The sequence below is a fragment of the Mobula hypostoma genome, chromosome 26 (assembly GCF_963921235.1).
Source record: "Mobula hypostoma chromosome 26, sMobHyp1.1, whole genome shotgun sequence".
NCBI lineage: Eukaryota > Metazoa > Chordata > Chondrichthyes > Myliobatiformes > Myliobatidae > Mobula > Mobula hypostoma.
Window position 1 is genome coordinate 15,221,044 of NC_086122.1, and position 21,393 is coordinate 15,242,436.

Below are 21,393 nucleotides of genomic sequence, written 5' to 3' on the forward strand. Positions count from 1 at the left end.
TGTGCTGTAGAGAAATGCCCTCCTTGTTCTTTACTTTAATGGAATTCTTGAATGTTTGGATAACCCATTTGTTGATGGGGTGGTGAGGAGCTGACTTGAAACACCTGATACCATTTTTCTTCATGAACAGTCTGAACTCTTTTGACATGTGTTGTGCTCCATTAAGACTCACAATTTGTTCTGGTAAGCCATTTCTGGTGAAGTGAGTCGTCAGAGCAGAGACAGAGAGACAGTCTTTGCTGAGGTGCTTGACTTCGTTGGTATAACCTCCGGCCACTTTGAATGAACATCCACAGCAATCAGAGACATGGAGTCCATGAATTGTGCAGCAAAATTAAAATATACTCTTTGCCAAGGTGAAGTCGGCCACTCCCATGGGTGTAACAGTTCCTGTGGTGATGCATTTTGAACTTATTGGCATCCCAAACAGCTTTTAGTCAAGTCTTCAATCTGCTTATCTATTCCCTTCTCAAACACCTTCTCATTAGCATCAAGTAGCTGCACCAGTCTCTGGTTAGTGCTGCTGTTTGGGTCGCAGTTGCCTGTTGATTCCACACTGAAAGCTTTGATTGTGTGCCAGTCGAGTTGGATTTTTCTCAACCACTCATGTCCAAAAAGTGCTGGCCCTCCACTTTTCAACACAAAATGCTCTAATTGCTGTGATTGGCTACCATATTTCACATTCACTTTGTTCGCCTTTTGGGAGACAGTTGTTTGCTTGTGTAGGTCTTTAGCATCACTAAGGTCTTCTCTATTGGTAGCTCAGCCTCAAATTATAGACAAAGCTGACTCTGTATCTATCTGCTGTGCACTTATGTACGGGGCCCAGGACAGATTCTGTGAAATGATAATATAGAGGAATTTAGAGTTGTTGACCCTCTCCACCTCTGATCCCCTGATGAGGACTGGTTCATGGACCTCTGGATTCCTCCTCCTGAAGTCAATAGTCAGCTCCTTGGTCTTGGTGATTTATGTTCCACACATTCACAGATGTTCCTCAGGAAAGTACATCAGGGATGTAGTAATCTGATGAAACGTTAAGATAACAATCCCGAAAGTAGCTTCATGTACATACAAATTATTTGTTTTGCCTGTTGGCTGCTCCTTCATAGGCTTTGTCTGAGTCCTCTAGAGAAGGCAAATGCACACTTAGCTTTGTATTTTTGCACATGAGCAACACTCTTCTTGAGTCTAGCTGCAGCCCCTGTTATGCTTTGTAACTCCACACAGAACCAATTGAAAGGAAACACCAGACTGGGAATTTATGTCTTAATCTCATTTTCACTTCAAGCAAGGTGTACACATATGACATGGTGTTGTGATGATGTATCCATTCACGTATTTTTACAAAACAAGAATTTTAGTAATTGTAATTATGCCAACAAGAAGACTAATAATTTTAGTTACAGAAAATACTTAATCAAACAATATTTTACAGTATTGCTCAAATATTACTGAAATATTAAATACACAACACTCCTTATGGCTTAGCAACAAACTCAGACTCAGTATAGAATGCTTAAAAAAATATACTTACAATATTACTCAAATACACTGCCTATACAAAGTATTCACCCACCCACCCCCAATGGAAGTTTTCATGTTTCATGTTTTATTGTTTTAAAACACTGAATCACACTCTTCCTTCAGTTAGTCCTGACGAAGGGTCTCGGCCTGAAACGTCAACTGCACCTCTTCCTATAGATGCTGCTTGGCCTGCTGCGTTCACCAGCAACTTTGATGTATGTTGCTTGAATTTCCAGCATCTGCATAATTCCTGTTGTTTGAATCACAGTGGATTTTATTTGGCTTTTTTTGACACTGAAAGACTCTTTCAAGTCAAAGTGGAAACAGATCTCTACAAACTGAGTTAATTAATTACAAATATAAAATACAAAATAATTGATCCCATAAGTATTCATCCCCTTCATGTCCATTTAGTAGATGCACCTTTGGCAGAAATTCCAGCCTTGAGTCTGTGTGAAAAGGTCTCTATCAGCTTTGCACATCTGAACACTGCAATTTTTCCCCATTCTTCTTTACAAAACTGCTCAAGCTCTTTCAGATGGCATGGGGATCGTGAGGGAACAGCCCTTTTCAAATCCATCCACAAATTCTCAGTTCGATTGAAGTCTGACTTGGTCGCTCCAGGACATTAACTTTGCTGTTTTTAAGCCATTCCTGTGTAACTTTGGCTTTATGCTTGGGATCATTGTCTTGCTGGAAAATAAATCTCCCAAGTGGCAGTTCTCTTGTAGACTGCGTCAGATTTTCCTTCAGGATATCTCTGTATTTTGCTGCATTCATTTTACCCTCTATCTCTAGAAGCCTTTTAGGGCCTGCTGCCGTAAAGAATTACCATAGCATAATGCACAACTATCACGTTTCATGGTAAGGATAGTGTGTTTTTGATGATGTGCAGTGTTTGGATTATGCCAAACATAGCGTTTAGTCTAACGGCCAGAAAGCTCAATTTTGGTTTCATCAGACCATAGAACTTTCTTCCAGTTGATTTCAAAGTCTCCTACATGCCTTCTGGCAAACTCTAGCTGAGATTTCATGTGAGATTTTCTCAGCAGTGGCTTTGTCTTTGTCACTCTCCCATAAAGCTGCAAATAGTGAAGCACCCAAGCAACAATTGTTGTATAATTGTATCATTTCTTAATGCATGCATTTCTAAATGACAATAAACGAGGACTGAGTGTCCTCATAATCTAATCTAATCTAATATACAGTCTCTCCTGTCTCTGCCTCTGAAGCATTTAACTCCTTCAGAGCTGTCATAGGTCTCCTGATGGCTTCCCTCACTAGTCCCCTTCTTGCACAGTCACTCAGTTGTTGAGGACAGCCTGCTCTAGGCAGAATTACAGTTGTGCCATATTCTTTCCGCCAGAGAAAGCAGGATCTCCCAGTGGCCACACATTTTAATTCCACATCCCATTCCCATTCTGACATGTCTATCCACGGCCTCCTCTACTGTAAAGATGAAGCCACACTCAGGTTGGAGGAACAACACCTTATATTCCGTATGGGTAGCCTCCAACCTGATGGCATGAACATTGACTTCTCTAACTTCCGCTAGGCCCCACCTCCCCCTCGTACCCCAACTGTTACTCTTTTTTATGCACACATTCTTTCTCTCACTCTCCTTTTTCTCCCTCTGTCCCTCTGAATATACCTCCTGCCCATCCTCTGGGTCACCCCCCCCCGTCTTTCTTCCCGGACCTCCTGTCCCATGATCCTCTCGTATCCCCTTCTGCCTATCACCTGTCCAGCTCTCGGCTCCATCCCTCCCCCTCCTGTCTTCTCCTATCATTTTGCATCTCCCCCTCCCCCTCCAGCTTTCAAATCCCTTACTCACTCTTCCTTCAGTTAGTCCTGACGAAGGGTCTCGGCCTGAAACGTCGACTGCACCTCTTCCTATAGATGCTGCCTGGCCTGCTGCGTTCACCAGCAACTTTTATGTGTGTTGCTTGAATTTCCAGCATCTGCAGAATTCCTGTTGTTTTCTTTCCATTTCTTGATGACTGACTTAACTGTATTTCAAGGGATGTTCAGTGACTTGGAAATGTTCCTGTATCCATCTTCTAACTTGTGCTTTTCATTAACTTTTTTGCAGAGCTGCTTGGAGTGTTCTTTTCTCTTCATGGTGTAGTCTTTGCCAGGATACTGACTCACCAGCAGATGGACCTTACAGGTACAAGTGCATTTTAACTACAATCAGTTGAAACACCTTGACTACCCACAGGTCTCCAAAACCATATCTCCATTTAACTAATTATGTGACTTTTAAAACCAATGGCTTCACCAGTGATGATTTGTTGTTTCATATTAAAGTGGGATGAATACTTAAGCAATCAATTATTTTAAGGTTTATATTTGTAATTAATTAAGATCACTTTGTAGAGATCTGTTTTCACTTTGACATGAAAGAGTCTTTTTCAGCTGATCAGTGTCATAAAAGTCAAATTAAATCTACTGTGATTCAATGGTGTAAAATAATAGCATATGAAAACTTCCAAAGGGGCTGAATACTTTTTATAGGCACTGTATCACTGAGATATTAAATACACAACAGTCCCAAAGTGCAAATTGACTTTCACACCAATAGTCTTTTCTCACCTCCTGACTCTTTACAATGTCTCCACCATAAGGTTTTGGAGTTTGAGGACACATCCTCCACTTGCATGGATGAGTACTGTTCTAAGGAAAAAAATCAATGCTTGACATCATCTAGAACCATGGAAATCTCTTGTTTTTGCCCCATGTAGCACTCAGTCAACCACTGCTAGGTCAGAAGTTCACTCTGTACCATCTACTGCCGCTTATTAAGGCTCTTTCACATCTATAAAACCTGTGAGTTGTACTATATTAAATCCAATGTCTATTGGAAGTCCACTAACCCGGTTTTGTCCTCTAAGGACAATGGACATCAAATATTAATACAGAAGTATTTGGTTTCCACAAAATTCTCCTTGTTACCATAGTTTAACCAGAACCTCATTGCAAATATTATAAAAATGCTCCTTATCTCCTTTTTCTGGATTACCATTCTTTTGCCTGCGATGGAAATACATTCCAAGAATTCTCATTTTGAAACTCCCATCAAATTCAAATAAAATGGCAGCACTTTCAGAGCATCTATCATTTGAGTTATCGGTCTTTGTGCTTTTCTTTACATCCTCTTTGATACCATCACTACAGACGAATGAAAATGCAGCAGCCTCAAGCATGTTACCAGGGGACCATTAAACATCTGACAGTATTGCACAGGTGTGTATGGGTTGTATGATGGCCAATTATATACACCCTTCAATTATATATCAGCAAAAATAAATGAATCCTGCAAAGAATTCTCTTCCCTTTGTTTTTGTGCAGAGCCATGGATAATAACTGCATATTAGAATGAAAATTACTTTCGCCAAATCTTTGCAGACAAAGGCGTAATATATCTTTATGATATTTCTCCATCCATTACATTAACAGATGCGCAGAAACATATATTTTAAAGAAGTCGATGCCTCTGTTAAATTGGTAGGCAGTGGAACATCAGATTAGTATGTAGAACATCTCTTTACTAAAACTAGTGACAACCGAATCAGGCAAAAATACTAACTAGGTTGAGCAACGTCACCAGGAATGGTTATGCTCATACTGCCCCTGGTTCATCAGTGTAATCTACTTTTAAAATGCATTCTCATTTTTAAAGTGTGGATCTGATCAGGAAGCTGATCATATCTGTAATCCTCTATAGGACAAACCTTCCTTCCAAGCAAGCGAACAAGATAAGTGGCAGAACAAGACAAATCTCTGATTGCTGTTCTGGCCACAAAGTGTTTAAAATTAAGATTATTCTCATTTTTCAGTTCCATGCGGTTTACTGTAGAATCCAAATGTGAGGTATCTGTAATTTTCGGCAGCAAATTAGGCTCCACTCACTTTAATCAAGGACAAGAGAACCAGAACCTTGAAATTATATCATGGAGTGCTCTTAAGGATTGGGAGTTTGCTATCTAGTTTCAGACTTAACCAGAATTGATCGTGCTGGTATATACTTTTACCCCATTTCATGCCAGATGTAGCACTGGACAAAGAATCACCAGTTCCTGTGAAATCTGGTCACAGGAAGATTACTTCACAGGCTGTTTGCGACTCATGTTCACGTAAATTGAAGCAGATTGTGCTACACCATGTCTGTCCTGGAATTGTCTCAGTGGAGCTATCATGTTGGTTTGTTGTTTTTTTTTGCTACTTACACAGTCATTCTGCTGATATCGAGCAACTTGACTAGGCACCTGCAGCAATGAGTGAAGGTAGCTCAAATACCCTCCACATCCAAAAGGGTCCATTACAAGTAACAAGATGTTCTTTCTTCAGTGTTTAGCTACGGTGATACCCATTTATTTGATGCCTCAGAGAGCACTTCATTATTAGAGGCATCATAATAGTCATAACTCAGGCTGGATCAAAGATCATGGAGTGGGAGGCAAAGGTGTACCCAACCCTATAAGTCCTACACCACTGGAGACACCATGTCCTACCTAGATTTCTATGATAATCATTGCTTAGTCTCCTTAGGCTGTGTTTCCATTGCCTCAGCATTGGAGATGAACTTACATCTTTCTTTCTTGCCTGAAATACTGTCTACAGTGCCGTGAGTGTTGTAATTCTCAGCTCCTTCACCACAGGATCTTTGCGAGTAGCTGGAGCAGATGTCTGCCTTCACTCCAAATATGTTGGTACTAATTCATCAGAGAGGTTCCCGAGACAAAGAAATGATTTCCTTCGGGTTGATTTCAGTGAGATGCTGGAGGAACTCAGCAGCCAGGCAGCATCAGTGAAAAAGAATATTGTTGATATTTTGGGCTGAAACCCTTCGGCAGGACTGGAGAAAAGAAGTTGAGGAGTAAACTTAAAAGGTGGGATGGAAGGGAGAGGGAATCACAAGGTGACAGGTGAAACCTGAAGGGGAAGTGATAAAATAAAGAGCTTGGAAGCTGATAGGCGAGGACTCTCCAGGAGGTGCTCATGGTGTGAGGTACACTTTGGCTTCGCTCCATTCCTTTTACTTGTTTTACCTGTAACCGCCCTTACTTACTTTATCTATACCTATACTAAAGGGTTTATACTACAAAGATATCTTTGAACTTCGATTTTAACTTACTGAAAATGCTGACCAGAGGACGAGAAGTTAAAAACGGGAAGGACTCCGGCGGGAACAGGAAAAAAGATGGCGATCCCAAAGCATCTAAACAAACTCCATTAACTTTGAAACAATGTCGAAACTTTTAGAGGATTCACTTAACCAAAGATTTGTCGTGTTTGAAGAAGTTTTGAAGACGTTTCAAGATGACGTTAAATCGCGAAATTGATCAACAACACATTAGAATCTCAGAGCTAGATGAAGCTGGTCGAAATAGGAACCGAAAAATTGAATCTCTCAAGAAAAATCTAGCTTCGACATCTCAGCAGTTAGAACATTATAAATCAAAGATTATCGATCTTGAAAATCATTCCCGGTGACAGAATCTGTTAATAATCGGGCTTCCTGAAGATGTTGAGACGGGCAATCCTTCTAAATACTTTTCTAAATTGTTAATGGATGTGTTTGGTCCAGAAATTTTGGATGCCCCTCCATTGCTAGATCACACCCATCGTACGTTACGCCGCAAACTTTCCAAAGAATTTAAACCGAGACCTGCCATTGTCCGGTTTCACTATGTTCATATTAAGGAACAAGTGATGTCAGCTGCTCAGCGGAAAGGTATGATCGATTTTCAAAGTTTCAGGTTTTGCATCGTTGAAGTTTTCAGCCCGGAAGTATTGAAGGAACAGATGGCTTTTAAACCACAGATGTCAGAACTCTATTGTAAGGCCTTCAAGTTAGTGTTGCTGTTCCCAGCGTGTCTGAGAATTGTTCTGGTGGATAAATCGCGTCGTTTCTTTAAACTCCGGATGAAGCTCAAAGCTTTCTCAACAATCTGTCTCCTTCTGCTAAGGACTAATTAACGCACTGTTCTTTTTTTTCTAACTTCTTTTTGGCTTTTTTAATAAAAGCTATTATTCAGCTTACAGATTTAGATTTTTATATTTTGAGAGTTCCTGCTTTGGTTTTGTAGTGTAGGTATTTTTCGTGTTTTTGAATAAAGGTATTTTTTTTTCGTTAGTATTCGTTAGTATTTTTCACTTTCAATCTTTTTGCTTTTGAGAGTAATTAAGTAATAGATTCAGTGTTTGATTTTTCTTATTTTTTGAAACTTAACTGAAGAAGTATTACATCTTAAGATGGCAGATTGCTCTCCTTCTCAAAATTTATTTTTTCTTGCTGCGTCATTTCCAATCATTTATATATGAAAATTTAATAATATGAATTGGCTCTTGGTCTCTTTTTTTTGAAATATGAGTAAGAAGGAACTATTTTATGTTTGTATTTGTTGTAATCTTTTCTTTACATTTATAGTAATTGCTCTTTTACTTTTTTGACCATGGGTGGGGTTTTTTAAGAAAAACATATTTCTTTTGGGTTGCCTTCTGGAGAGATGGGGTTAGATTTAACATTAGATTTAGCATTGGCCACTTTCTGTTTTTTTTTCTGGGTTTTTGTGTGAGGGGGTGGTTTGTTTGTTCTTATTTTTAATTTAGATTTTTTCTTTAAACAGGCTGACTTGAAACTACCAAAATGTCTGAAATGTAGTGATTTCCGGTTCTTGTGAACCTTTCTTCCTCTTCCGAGGTCATGAGTTTGTATTTTGGTTAACCCTTTATATACTTTATGCTCAATTTCGGTACTATGGATAAGATTACTAATTTGGTTTTTGGAATACAATTGGTTTAAACTACCCGATTAAGCAGAAGAAAAATTTTTAAAGTATTCCACAGGATGAATGCTCATATTATTTTCGTACAAGAAACTCATGTGCAGAAAGAGGATAATCAGCATTTTTTTTTAGGTTTTGGAAGGGCCAACAGTACCATTCAAATTCAGTGGCCAAAGTAAAAGGCGTTTCTATTTTTATAGACCCTTCAATTTCGTTTGTGCATTATGAGACTATTTCAGATCTGAATGATAGATTTTTGTTAATTACTGGTCTGTTATTTAACAAAAAAAGTTGCTATGGTTAATGTTTATGCTCCAAATGTCGATTGTCCTGAATTTTTTAAATATCTCTTTACATCCCTTCCTAACTTAAATGATTATATGCTGATTATGGGTGGAGATTTTAACTGTTGTTTAAATCCTTTGATGGATAGATCTATGTCTAATCAGGCACTCCCAAACAAATCTGCTACTCTTATTAACTCTTTTATGGTTGACTCTGGAATTTCAGAAATTTGGAGATTTCTACATCCCAACGATAAGGAGTTTTCATTCTTTTCACATGTATATCATCGTTATTCTAGAATTGATTACTTTCTTATTGACTCTTGATTAATTCCACTTGTTACCACTGCAAATATGACACCATTGTTGTCTCCAATCATGCGCCATTGAAACTATCTATTAAGTCAATGGATGTATTTTCTAGTACTAGACAATGGCGATTTAATACCACTCTGCTCCAGAACTTGGACTTTATTAATTTTATTGAGGAACAGATTAATTTTTTCTTCACAACAAATTTTACGGAGGGTATTTCCAGCGGGGTACTATGGGACAGTTTAAAGCATATATTCGTGGAAAATTATTTCATATTCTGCTGGACTGAAAAAGCGAACTAATGAGGAAATACTTAAGCTGGTTGACAAGATCAAAGAAATCGACAAGAAATACTCTGTTACTCCTAATCAGGAGCTTTTTAAAGAGAGAGACAAACTTCAAATGGAACATAGTCTATTACTATCATCTTCGATTGAAAATCAATTAATTAAAACTAGGAGTCAATTCTATATACATGGTGATAAAACTGGCAAACTACTGACTAATCAACTGAAATCGGCTTCAGTTAAACACCAGATTGTTAAGAATCCTAAAAATGAGGGTACTGTGACGGTTGATCATGATGAGATAAACAAATCCTTTCAAGAATTTTATACCTCTTTATACCAATCAGATTTTCCTGATGACTCCACTTTAATGCACAAATTTTTAAAGAAATTGAATATTCCAAAATTACCACTTAATGAATGTTTAAAACTTGATGTACCTATTACGGTAGAAGAAATAAAAAAAGCCATTTCTTCGATGAAGCATCTTGTCCAGATGGTTATATAATAGAATTTTTAAAATCCTTCTCTACTATACTTTCTCCTTGGTTAAGTAGAACCTTTAGGGATGCAGTATCTATAGGTAAATTACCTCAATCTTTTTGTCGAGCGTCTATTTCCCTAATTCTTAAAAAAGATAAGGATCCTACTGAATATGTATCTTATAGGTCTATATCTTTGCTGAATGTGGACTCCAAGATTTTTTTTCTAAAATATTGGCAACGAGATTGTAGAATGTATTACCTCAAATTATTTCTGTCAATCAGACTGGATTTATTAAAAATCGTTACTCCTTCTTTAATATTAGGAGATTAATGAATATTGTTTATACTTCTTTACCTAGAACTCCAGAATGCGTCATCTCATTGGATGCTGAGAAAGCTTTTGATAGAGTCGAATGGACATATTTGTTTAATACACTTGAGAAGTTTAATTTTGGTCCGGTCAAAGAAAACTGAGGCTGTCTACAAGAAGGGTCAGAGCCCTCTCTATTTCCTGATGAGACTGAGGTCCTGTAACATCTGTCGGACGATGTTGAGGATGTTCTACGAGTCTGTGGTGGCCAGTGATATCATGTTTGCTGTTGTGTGCTGGGGCAGCAGGCTGAGGTTAGCAGACACCAGCAGAATCAACAAACTCATTCGTAAGGCCACTGATGTTGTGGGGATGGAACTCTCTAACGGTGGTGTCTGAAAAGAGGATGCTGTCCAAGTTGCATGCCATCTTGGACAATGTCTCCCATCCGCTACATAATGTACTGATTGGGCACAGGAGTACATTCAGCCAGAGACTCATTCCACCGAGATGCAACACTGATCATCATAGGAAGTCATTCCTGCCTGTGGCCATCAAACTTTACAACTCCTCCCTTGGAGGGTCAGGCACCCTGAGCCAATGGGCTGGTCGTGGACTTATTTCCTGACATAATTTACATATTATTATTTAATTATTTATGGTTTTATATTGCTATATCTATACTCTAGTCTTGGTTGGTGCAACTGTAATGAAACCAAATTTCCCTTGAGATCAATAAAGTATGACTATGACTATGGCTATTTATATCTTGGATTAAATTGATATACCTTACTCCTTTGGCTTCGGTATTTACCAATAATCAAAGATCTCCCTTTTTTCAGTTATTCCATGGTACTAGGCAGAGTTGCTCTCTTAGTCCATTATTATTCGATATTGCCCTGGAACCGTTAGCTATAGCTATTCATGATTCTCTTAATATATTTGGTATTACCCGTGGGAATGAGATACATAAATTATCACTATATGCAGATTTACTATTATATATATCTAACCCTGAGAAATCCATTCCGGCAGTATTATCCTTGCTTGCTCAGTTTAGTAGTTTTTCTGGTTACAAATTGAATCTTAGTAAGAGCGAACTTTTTCCATTAAACACGCAGGTTCCCATTTATAGATGCTCACCATTCAGATTGATTACTAACTATTTTACTTATTTGGGGGTTAAAATTGCTAAGAGACGTAAGGACCTATTCAAGCTCAATTTTTTACCGTTAGTTAGTCAGGTTAAACAATCGCTTACTAAATGGTCCCCATTGTCTCTATCGTTGATTGGCCGAATCAATGCTATTAAAATGATTATTTTACCTAAATTTTTGTATTTATTTCAAGCAGTACCAATTTTTATTCCTAAATCTTTTTTTACTACTATTGATTCTAAGATCTCCTCTTATATATGACAGAATAAAAATCCCAGGTTAAGTAAAAAATGTTTACAGAAGTCCAAGAAAGATGGTGGTTTAGCATTGCCGAATTTAAGACTCTATTACTGGGCAATTAATATTCGATATTTAATATTTTGGACAACTCCAAGTCCACAATGGGTAAACCTTGAAGAATACTCTGTACAAGGGTTTTCATTGGTTTATATTCTAGGAACTTCACTTCCCTTTGTATTTTCTAAATTGAATAAACAATTGGTTAATCCAATAATTAAACATACATTATGAATATGGTTCCAATTTTGTAAATTTTTTGGTTTGAACAAATTCATATTATCAAGCCCTATTACACCTAATTTTTTTTCACAACCCTCGGTTATGTATCAAGCCTTTTTGATATGGAAAATGAAGGGTGTAACATGTTTCCGTGATTTATTTCTGAATAACTGTTTCATGTCTTTTGAACAGTTAACTAATAAATATAATTTGCCCAGATCCCATTTTTTTTTAGGTATTTACAAATAAGAAACTTTTTAAATACCATGTTGCCTATGTTTCCGATTTCACACTCTACTGACATCTTAGACAAAATTTTAGGTTTAAATCCTTATCAAAAGGGATCAATAGCAATTATTTATGATACAATTATGAAAATACAGCCAGGTACATCTGATAAAATGAAAAATGAATGGGAAAAGGAACTTCAACTTTACCTACCTATAGAGAAATGGGAAGGTGATAGGCGAAAGAGACAGAAGGCCACGGAAGATAGAAAATGGGGGAGGAGCACCAGAGGGAGTTGATGAGAGGTCAAGGAGATAAGGTGAGAGAGGGAAAAGGGGATGGGAAATGGTGAAGGAGAAGGTTGGATGGGGGTCATTACCAAAAGTTTGAGAAATTGATGTTCATTCCCTCAGGTTGGAGGCTACCCAAACAGAATATAAGGTGTTGTTCCTGAAGCTGCCTTGCCTGCTGAGTTCCTCCAGCATTTTGTATGTGTACTAGTATCATGACTGGATTGCTACAAGATCTCTGCATTAACGATCAGGAACATGGTTAAAAAACTCAGATTTCTCTATGAGAAAAGGAATTTTCTGTGAGGATTTTCTCCCTGTTGTAAACAGTGAAGTGCAGATAATTCTTTTGCAGGAAATTACAGACCAGTGAGTCTGACTTCAGTGGTGGGCAAGTTGTTGGAGAAGATACTGAGAGGCAGGATTTATGAGCATTTGGAGAGACAGAATCTGATTAGGAAAAGGCAGCATGGCTTTGTCAAGGGAAGGTCCTGCCTTACAAGTGTGATTGAAATCTTTGAGGATGTAACAAAACACATTGATGAAGGTAGAGCAGCCCATGTAGTGTATATAGATTTCAGTAAGGCATTTGATAAGGAACCCCATGCAAGGCTCCTTCAGAAAGTAAGGAGGCATGGGATTCAATTAGACTTTACTTTGTGGATCCAGAATTGACTTTCCCACAAAAGACAAAGGGGGGCTGTCGATGGTTCGTATTCTGCATGGCAGTCAGTGACCAGTGGTGTCCCGTAGGGACCTGTTCTGGGACACCTCCTCTTTGTGATTTTTATAAATGACCTGGATGAAGTAGAAGGGTGGTTAGGAAGTTTGCTGATGATGGGGATGTTGTAGATAGTCTAGAGGGTTGTCAGACATTACAGCAGGACATCGATAGGATGTAGAACTGGGCTGAGAAATGGCAGATGGACTTCAACTCAGATAAGTGTGAAGTGGTTCATTTTAGTAGGTCCAATTTGAAGACAGCATACAATATAAATGGTAAGACTCTTGGCAGTGTGGAGGATCTGAGAGAGCTTGGGGTCCATGTCGACAGGACTCTCAAAGCTGGCTGCTGTGCAGGTCGACAGCGTTGTTAAGAAGGCACATGGTGTGTTGGCATTCATCAACCATGGGACTGAGATCAAGTGCCGTGAGGTAATGTTACAACTATACAAGACCTTGGTCAGACCCCACTTGGAGTACTGTGTTCAGTTCTGGTCACCTCACTACAGGAAGGATGTGGATGCTATGGAGAGTACAGAGGAGATTTACAAGGGTGTTTCCTGGATTGGAGGGTGTACCTTATGAAACTAGGTTGAGTGTACTTGGCCTTTTCTCCTTGGAGCGATGGAAGTTGGGAGGTGACCTGATATAGGTGTATACGATTACAAAGGACATTGACCGTGTGGATAGCCAGAGGCTTTTTCTCAGGGCTGAAATGGCTAACACGAGGGGGGCATGGTTTTAAGGTGGTTGGAAATATTTACTGAGGGGATGTCAGAGGTAAGTGTTTTACACAGAGAGTGGTGGGTGCGTGGAATGCACTGCTGGCGGCGGTGGTCGAAGCGGATACAATAAGGTCTTTTAAGAGACTCTTAGGTAGGTACATGGAGCTTAGAAAAATAGAGGGCTATGCAGTAGGAAAATTCTAGGCAGTTTCTAGAGTAGGTTACATGGTTGGCACAACATTGTGGGCCGAAGGGCCTGTAATGTGCTGTCAATTTCTACGTCTTATGTTCTATGTTCTATCTCAAGAGGTTATATGTGCAGATTCTCACTCAATGAGGAGATCGTTGTAGCCACGTCTGGACTTCTTTTTCATGTTTATTTACTAATTCTAATCTGTGCATTGTCAACAAGGCCAGTGTTTATTGCAACGTAATTGTTCTTGAGATGACACAATGAATGAAGGCCACAGTCTTTCTGGTAAAGGTATTCTCATAGCACTTTTGGGGAGAAAATTCCAAGACTTAGAAGGAATGGTAATACATTTCCAAATTTTGCTGATGTATGGGTTGGAGGGGAGCCTGCAGGAAGTGATGCTCCAAGTGACACTTGCCCCGGTCTTGCATGGTGGGAACAGTCATGGTTATTGGTCGTGCTGTCAGAGTGGAATAGGTGAACAACTACAGAGGACTTGCAGACCGCTTGTCTTCTTAAGGTACAGTTGGTATGACATTAGCTGACCTGAACATCTGTAAGCCTTTTCTTGGTGGACAGTTGGTGGGTACGGGCTGAATCAAGATGGTAGTGCCCAGGCACGAGAGCAGTGAATGACCCTATGTTTTCCAAATTTAAGCACCGGCCAGATTGAAAAGGTTAGCGTGTCGGGGCTGGAGGAGAGAGGCCACCCGGTGTTCAGCTTTCCCGTCCATGAGGTTTACTCATTTCTACACTGAAATGAGGCTGTGAACTACAATTCAGAGCTCCTGGATGGGCTGCAGTGATAACTGACTTCGTGGATTTAGACCAGTGGTCCCCAACCACCGGGCCGCGGACCGGTACCGGGCCGCAAAGCATGCGCTACCGGGCCTCAAGGAAACGATATGATTTGGCGATAGGAGTCAGCTGCATCTTTCCTCATTCCTTGTCATGCCCACTGTTGAGCCATTACGCATGCGAGGTCATTACCCACGCGTCATCCATGTCAGCACGGGAAGAAGATCAACTCCTCGAGCTTGCAAATGATGGCGGGCTGAAAAATATGTTTGACATGACATCTCTGCCGGCATTCTGGATCAAAGTCAAGGCTAAATATCCTGAGATAGCCACGAAAGCACTGAAAACGTTGCTTCCATTTCCAACATATCTCTGCAATGAATGCAACGAAAACCAAATTGCGTAATAGACTGGACATAAGGAACCCATTCGAGTATCGCTGTCTCCCATCACTCCTCGATAGGACCGTCTTGATGCAGGGAAACAAGCCCAGGGCTCCCACTGATTCAGCGATATTGGTGTGTTGCAATAATTTTATATGTTCATACGAGGAAAATATGTGCTGTGTGTTTAATATCCAAACTTTACTTAAAATGTTATGATGCTGTTGACTTACTTATATAACCATATAACAATCACAGCACAGAAACAGGCTATCTCTGCCCTTCTAGTCCGTGCCGAACACTACTCTCACCTAGTCCCACTGACCTGCACTCAGCCCATAACCCTCCATTCCTTTCCTGTCCATATACCTATCTAATTTTTCTTTAAATGATAATATTGAACCTGCCTCTACCACTTCTACTGGAAGTTTGTTCAACACTTACTTCAAGCTCCCCTGTCCTCCCCTGATAACTAACTTATCGCTATATACATGTGAGGAAAATATGCGCTGTGTGTTTAATATTAAATTTGTTAGATAAACCTTTTTAGAAACGAAATTGAGTGTATTAGCCACTTATCACCTATATTCCGGTCATGATTAACACCCCCTCCCCCCGTACAGACTCGCCAAAAACGATTTGTCAAAAAAATCGGCACGTAAACGCATACGCAAATCACGCATGCGCACTGGTGCCCACGCAAGGCTTCATGGTCATTGTAGTCTCTCGGAGTAAGCAACATATTTGACTTCTACTCTTGTCCATTGGCAACTTTACCCCCCCACCCCACCGCAGGTCGGTCGGTCCGCAAGAATGTTGTCAATATGAAACCGGTCGGCAGTGCAAAAAAGGTTGGGGACCCCTGATTTAGACCACTTCTGTGAACTTGGCTTATCTTTACCGTTTTGATCTTTCTTTCTCTCTGCACATTGAGTGTTTCACAGTCCTTTTCTTAATGGGTTCTATTAGATTTCTTTTTTGTTTAGTAGCTGTCTTTAAGGAAATGGATGTCAAGGGTGTATATAATATATATACATTGATAATAACTGTACTTTGAACTTCAAGTAGATGTGGGAGTTCCTTTCTGTGGCCTCTGCCCCACCCTGGCAACCAGATTGCATATTATGTCTCTCCTAAAGAAAGGTCTCGGCCCGAAACATCGACTGTTCACTCTTTTCCATAGATGCTGCTTGGCCTGCTGGATTACTCCAGTATTTTGTGCGTAAAGTTATCTCAAACTGGATTTTGGTCAATCTTGCTTTTTCTTCCCTGTGGGATACTATGCACATCCACTTTTAGTGCAACAAAAATAGATCTCCTTTCAGAAGAAAATTATAGAGCTACATGTTTGACAATTCTGAAAATGGGCAGTTGCCTTTGTTAAATGAATTACTTGTCTTGAGTGATTACAGTAAATCAAATAGTGATCTGCAACACATTAACTGACACACTTGTTTTATGATATCCCTTCTACAGGTGAGAATAAGTCTGCAATTGATAGGAGATTTAATAGTGATTTTCAAAGCCTATTAAAATGTTAGCTGTAATCCCACTGGAGAAACAGGCTTAGCTCAAAAATAGTAAGTGAGGTTTTACCTTTTCGTCTGATAAGGCCATAATACATAGGAGCAATTAGGCCATTTGGCTCATTGAGACTGTTCCACCATTCAATCATGGCTGATCCTCTTTTCCTCTCCTCAACCCCACTCTCCGGCCTTCTCCCTGTAATCTTTGATGCTGTGTCCAAATCAAGAACTTATCAATCTCTGCCTGAAATACACCCAAAGACCTGGCCTCCACAGTTACCTGTGGTAACAAATTCCACAAATTCACCACACTCTGGCTAAAGAAATTTCTCTGCATCTCTGTTGTAAATGAATGCATCTCTATTCTAAGGCTGTGCCCTCTTGTCCTAGACTCTCCCTCCATGGGAAACATCCTTTCCACATTTACTCTATCTAGGCCTTTCAACATTCGAAAGGTTTCAATGAGATCACCCTTCATCCTTCCTATTAATACAGGCCCAAAGCCATCAAACCTTCCTCATATGATAACCCTTTTATTCCTGGAATAATTCCTGTGAGCCTTCTCTGAACCCTCTCCAAAGCCAGCACATCTTTCTTAGATAAAGAGCCCAAAACTGTTCAAGGTGAAGCCTCCCCAGTGCCTTATAAAACCTTAGCATCACACCCAGCTCTTATATTCTTGACCTCTTGAAATGAATGCTAAAATTGCATTTGCCTTTCTCACTACTGATGCAACCTGCAAGTTAACCTTTAGGATGCTCTGCACAAGGACTCCCAAGTACCTTTGCATTTCATATTTTTGGATTTTCTCCCCATTTAGAAAATAGTCTGCACATGTATTTCTTCTACCAAAGTGTATGACCATGCGTTTTCCCACATTGTATTTCAGTTTCCACTTTCTTGCCTACTCTCCTAATCTGTCTAAGTCCTTCTGCAGCCTTCCTGTTTCCTCAACACTACCTGCCCCTCCACCAATCGTCATATGATCTGCAAACTCGGCAACAGAGGTATCTATTCCATCATCCAAATCATTGGTGTACAGCATTTAAAGAAGCGGTCCCAAAACCAACTACTGTGGAACACCTCTCGTCACTGGCACCATCCAGAAAAGGATTCTGTAATTCCACTCGCTGCCTCTTACCAATCAGCCAATGCTCTAACCATGCTAGTAACTTTCCTGTAATAACATGGGCTCTTAACTTGGTAAGCAGCCTCATGTGTGGCACCTTCTCAAAAAGGCTTCTGAAAATCCAAATGTACAACATCCACATTTTATGTAATCTCCTTAAAGGATTCCCACAGGTTTATTGGGCAAGATTTTCCCTTAAAGACTTGCCCACCTCTTGTCTCCTTAACGTACAGTTGGTATGACATTAGCGGACTTGAACTTATGCAAGCCTTTTCTTGATGGACGGTTGCGGTGTGGTGGGTACGGGCTGAATTGAGGTGATGATGCTCGGGCACGAGAGTGGTGAATGACCCTAGGTTTGCCCAATTTAAGCACTGGCCATATTTTCTCCGGCCTCATTTTGTGGTTGCTCTATATCTACTCCCATCTCTCTTTTACTTTTTATATATTTGAAAAAGCTTTTTCTATCCACCTTGATATTGTTTGCTAGCTTGCTTTCATTTTCAAATTTACCCTCCTAATGATTCTCTTAGTTGCTTTCTGTAAGTTCTTAAAAGCTTCCCAATCCTCTATCTTCCTGCTAATTTTGTTTTGGCCCTCTCTTTTGCTTTGACATTAGCTTTGACTTCCCTTGCCAGCCATGGTCGTACTATTTTACCATTTAAGTATTTATTTGATTTTGGAATACACATTCCTCATTTTTCCCAGAAACTTAAGCCATTTCTTTTCTGCTGTCATCTCCTTCCAGTTTAGTTTGGCCAACTCTTCTCTCATACCACTGTAATTTCCTTTACTCCACTGAAATACGACTATGTCAGACTTTATTTTCTCCCTATCAAATATCAAGTTGAACTCAATCATATTGTATCACTGTCTCCTAAGTGTTCCTTTACTTTAAACTCTCTAATCAACTCCAGTTCATTACCTACCACCCAATTGTGTATAACTGATCCCCTAGTAGGCTCAATGACAAACTGCTCAAAAAAGCTATCTCACAGGCATTCAACAAATTCACTTTTATGTCAATTACTAACTTAATTTTCCTAACCTACCTGCATCCATGACACGCCTTTTCTACTTTTGGTTGTAATCTGTAGTCCACATCCCAGCTAGTGTTGGGAGGCCTGTATATAACTGCCATTCGGGGTCCTTTTACCATTGCAGTTTCTTAGCTCAACCCACAAGGATTCAACATCTTCCGATCCTATGTCACATCTTTCTAATGATTTGATACCATTCTTTACCAATAAAGCCACGCCACACGCTCTGCCTAACTTCTTAACAATATGATACAATGTGTAACGTTGGACATTCGGTTCCCAACTACAACGATTCAGTGATGGCCACAATATCATAACCAGCAATCTTTAAAAGTGCAACAAGATCATCCACCTTATTTCTTATACTCCGTGCATTGAGATATGACACTTTGAGTGCCACATTTGCTGCTGTTTTTGATTCTGCACCCTTAATGTATTGATGCTCACCCCGCCGGCTGCAATTTTTGTCCTATCATCTGTCTGCCCTTCCTGACAGTCTGACTACATACTACCTTTGCCTTTTTATCACCCGTTCTACCCTGAGTCCCTTCACTCCAGTTCCCATCCTCCTTCCAAGTTAGTTTAAACCTCTCCCTACTGCTTTTACAAACCTGCCCACAAGAATATTGGTCCCCCTCAGGTTCAGGTGCAACCCATCCCTTTTGTACAGGTTATACCTCACCCAGAGGAGATCCCAATGATCCAAGAACTTGAAGTCATGCCCCCCGCACCAGCATCTCAGCCAGACATCTATCTGTCAAATCATCCTGTTTCTACCCTCACTGGTGCGTGCCATAAGTAGCAATCCAGACTCTGGAGGTCTTTTTGCTCAGCTCTTTAAATTCTCTCTTATTGCTTTTCCTTCCTATATCACTGATATCAATATGTACCAAAATACCTGGCTGCTGTCCCTCCCACTCCAAAATGCAGTGAATGTGATCTGAGATGTCCCTGACCTTGGCACCTGTGAGGCAACATACTATCTGGGTGGCCCGTTCAAGACCACAGAATCTCCTGTCTGTATCTCTGACTATTGAATCCCTATCACTACCACCCCCCTCTTCTTCCTCTTCCTCTTCTGCACCATGGGCCCATGCTCAGTTCCAGTAACCTGGTCTCCGTGACATTCCCCTGGGAGGTCATCCCCCACAACCGTATTCTCAGTATAGAGGAGGATGGACACAGGGTCACTCTGTTTACTGCCTATTCACCTTCGCATTCCCTCTCCTGACAACCACCCAGCTACTTGCCTCCTGCAACTTAGGGGAGACTACTTCCTTGTAACTCTGATCAGTTATCTCCTCACTGTCCCGTATAAGCTGAAGTTCATCCAGCTGCTGCTGCAAATCCCTAACAGTCTCCAAGGAGCCGCAGCTCTATGTACTTCACACAGATGTAGTTCCCTGAGAGACACTGGGTCTCCCACGACTCCAACATCTGGCGTGAAGAGCACACAATGGCCACTTAAACTACGCTAAGTACTCCTGACACAGATAATTAAAAAGGGAAACTTAACAGAAACTTGGCCAGATCTGAACTGAAGCCTTCTTTGAGCCAAAGGCCTGACAGCCCCACTCCCAACAATAGCCGCTCTAGTTGTTCCTTCTGTACTTTTATTTCTTCCTCTTGACACTGCTTTCTCTGCAGAAAGGGCCACCGGGGTGACACCAAATTCCTGTGAATCTTTCCTTTTGATCTTACTGGCTTTCATATCTAATCCGCTGCAGCAGCAATGCATTGAAGAACAAATTCTCATGTGAATGCTAATTATTGATATGAATTACAATGACTTTAACACTATTATTTTAAAACATTGATTTCAAGGCTGAGCAGCTCAGTTTAATTGCCAAATGTTGTGCCAAAACCATTGCTTTATTTCTTTGCTATATTCGGTCATTTTTACAATGACTAATGAATGCAGAACAAGGAAGATACACTTTGCCTTTCTGCTTACATGAGATTCAGGTTAAAACAAACACTTTACACCTGTATTTAGTCAATGCTGGAAATACTTGAACAAAACATATTATTACTATGAGCTATCAGCTGTGAGGATCCTTGGTGACCCGGTGATCCCTGCCTCAGAGGCCGACGTCAGGCTGTCTTTCAGGAAAGTGAACCCTCACAAGGTGACAGGCCCTGATGGAGTACCTGGGAAGGCTCCGAAAACCTGTGCCAACCAACTTGTGTGGGTATACAAAGACATTTTCAATCTTTCATTGCTACAGTCGGAAGTTCCCACCTGCTTCAAAAGGGCAACAATTATACCTGTGTTCAACAAGAGCAGGGTGAGCTGCCTTAATGACAATCATCCAGCAGCATTCACATTTATGGTGAAGTGCTTTGGGAAGCTGGTTATGACTAGAATCATCTCCTGTCTCAGCAAAGACCGGGACCCTCTGCAATTTGCCTATCGCCACAATAGGTCTACGGTGGATGCAATCTCACTGGCTCTCCGTGCAGCCTTGGATCACTGGGCAATACAAGTACCTATGTCAGGGTGCTGTTTACAGCTGTTTATGGCTCAGTGTTTAACACCATCATTCCTACAATTCTGATCATAAATCTCCAGAACCTGGGCCTCTATACCTCCCCCTGCAACTGGATCCTTGACTTCCTAAGTGGAAGACCACAATCTGTATGGATTGGAAATAATATCTCCACCTCACTGACAATTAACACT